This window comes from Aquarana catesbeiana, linkage group LG01, assembly GCF_042186555.1.
Source record: "Aquarana catesbeiana isolate 2022-GZ linkage group LG01, ASM4218655v1, whole genome shotgun sequence".
Classification (NCBI taxonomy): domain Eukaryota; kingdom Metazoa; phylum Chordata; class Amphibia; order Anura; family Ranidae; genus Aquarana; species Aquarana catesbeiana.
In genome coordinates this window covers 344230221-344232333 of record NC_133324.1, presented here as the reverse complement: position 1 = coordinate 344232333, position 2113 = coordinate 344230221, and the positions used below count along the sequence as shown (strand labels likewise).

The 2113-nt window shown below is 43.2% G+C and overlaps 1 long non-coding RNA gene across 1 annotated transcript; it reads right to left on the bottom strand.

Annotated features, from left to right (window-relative positions):
- Positions 1–282: 282 nt before the first annotated feature.
- LOC141138100 (uncharacterized) lies at positions 283–783 on the bottom strand. The gene is made up of 2 exons (XR_012243686.1): positions 694–783; positions 283–585 (listed from the first exon to the last, which is right to left on the bottom strand). It is a non-coding gene; the product is annotated as an uncharacterized lncRNA (long non-coding RNA).
- Positions 784–2113: the final 1330 nt, after the last annotated feature.

Genomic DNA, 2113 nt, shown 5'->3' with positions numbered 1-2113 from the left:
TTGTCAGTGTGTGTTGGAACTATTATGAAGAGCTGACAATTCTGTGTAGGTAGAATATAATGCTTTCATTATGTTACCACAGATAGAGACTACTTATAGAAGTGGAAGTAGTAGACCCTTTACACAATCTTACATCTGTAGTGAATTAATTAGTTGGCTGTTTAATAGTTCTAGGTATTGTGTGCAGTCATTACATGGATGTGCTGCCACCTACTGATAACATGAAGAAGTGATATTCTACTTATTGTTATAGTAAAGATATATTTTCCATCAGTGTGTCTCTTGCACAGTAATACACGGCAGTGTCTTCTATTTTCATGGTGTCCATTTTAAGAGTCAGTTTGTTATTGTTGTTATCTCTAGTGGTTGTGAATCTCCCTTTAACATCATCATGATAGCGTGTGCTCCCATCGCTGGTAATATAACACAACCATTGTAACTTTCCATCAGAGAACTGTCTGACCCAGTGCATCCATGCACCACCAAAGGTGAATCCTCCTGAACCCTGACAGGTGAGTGTATGGGAGTTCCCCGGCTTTATCACGGCTGGATCAGACTGGACAAGTTGGTTAGAAGACAGGACACCTGGAAAATATACAGTGACAATAGGAAATAGCATTAGAACTAATACATACACTCAGATCTATTAGGAGGATTATTTCATCTGAGGGATCCTGTCCTATGAAGTCTCACCTGACAGCCATGATAATGATATAAAAAGGCTTATTAGAGTCCTCATTATTCCTCTGTATAATCTGTATCTATACACTTCACAAATACCCTGTAAATGTCTTCTCTATCTTTATAGTGTATGAGAGATTCCATGATAGGAAGTGATGTCATGTCATTTGCATAGTATACAGAATATCTATATGTGTCAGAACTAGGGATGAGCCGAACACCCCCCTGTTCAGGACTTGCAAACAGGCAAAAAATTTGTTCGAACACGCGAACACCGTTAAAGTCTATGGGACACGAACATGAATAATCAAAAGTGCTAATTTTAAAGGCTTATATGCAAGTTATTGTTTGGGGACCTGGGTCCTGCCCCAGAGGACATGGATCAATGCAAAAAAAGTTTTAAAAACGGCCGTTTTTTTGGGAGCAGTGATTTTAATAATGCTTAAACAATAAAAGTGTAATATCCGTTTAAATTTCGTACCTGGGGGGTGTCTATAGTATAAAGGGGCGCATGTTTCCCGTGTTTAGAACAATCTGACAGCAAAATGACATTTCAAAGGAAAAAAGTCATTCAAAACTACTAGCGGCTATAATGAATTGCCAGTCCGACAATACACATAAAAGTTAACTGATAAAAACGGCATGGGAATTCCCCACAGGGGAACCCTGAACCAAAATTTAAAAAAAAAATGACGGGGGGGGGGGTCCCCCTAAATTGCATACCAGGCCCTTCAGGTCTGGTATGGATATTAAGGGGAATCCCGGCCAAAATTTTTTAAAAAATGGCGTGGGGTCCCCCTCAAAATCTATACCAGACCCTTCAGGTCTGGTATGGATTTTAAGGGGAACCCCGCGCCAAAATTTAAAAAAAAACAGCGTGGGGTCTCCCCAAAAATCCATACCAGACCCTTATCCGAGCACGCAACCTGGCAGGCCGCAGGAAAAGAGACGGGGTCTAGAGAGTGCCCCCCCTCCTGAACCGTACCAGGCCACATGCCCCCAACATTGGGAGGGTGCTTTGGGGTAGCCCCCCAAAACACCTTGTCCCCATGTTGATGGGGACAAGGGCCTCATCCCCAAAACCCTTGCCCGGTGGTTGTGGGGGTCTGCGGGTGGGGGGCTTATCGGAATCTGGAAGCCCCCTTTAACAAGGGGACCCCCAGATCCCGGCCCTCCCCCCTGTGTGAAATGGTAAGGGGGTACCCTACCATTTCACAAAAAAACTGTCAAAAATGTTAAAAATGACAAGAGACAGTTTTTGACAATTCCTTTATTTAAATGCTTCTTCTTTCTTCTATCTTCTTTCTTCTATCTCCTATCTCCTTCGGTTTCTTCCTCCATCTTCTTCTGGTTCTTCCTCCGGTGTTCTCGTCCGGCATCTCCTCCGCAGCGTCTTCTTATCTTCTTCTCCTGGGGCCGCTCCGCATCCATG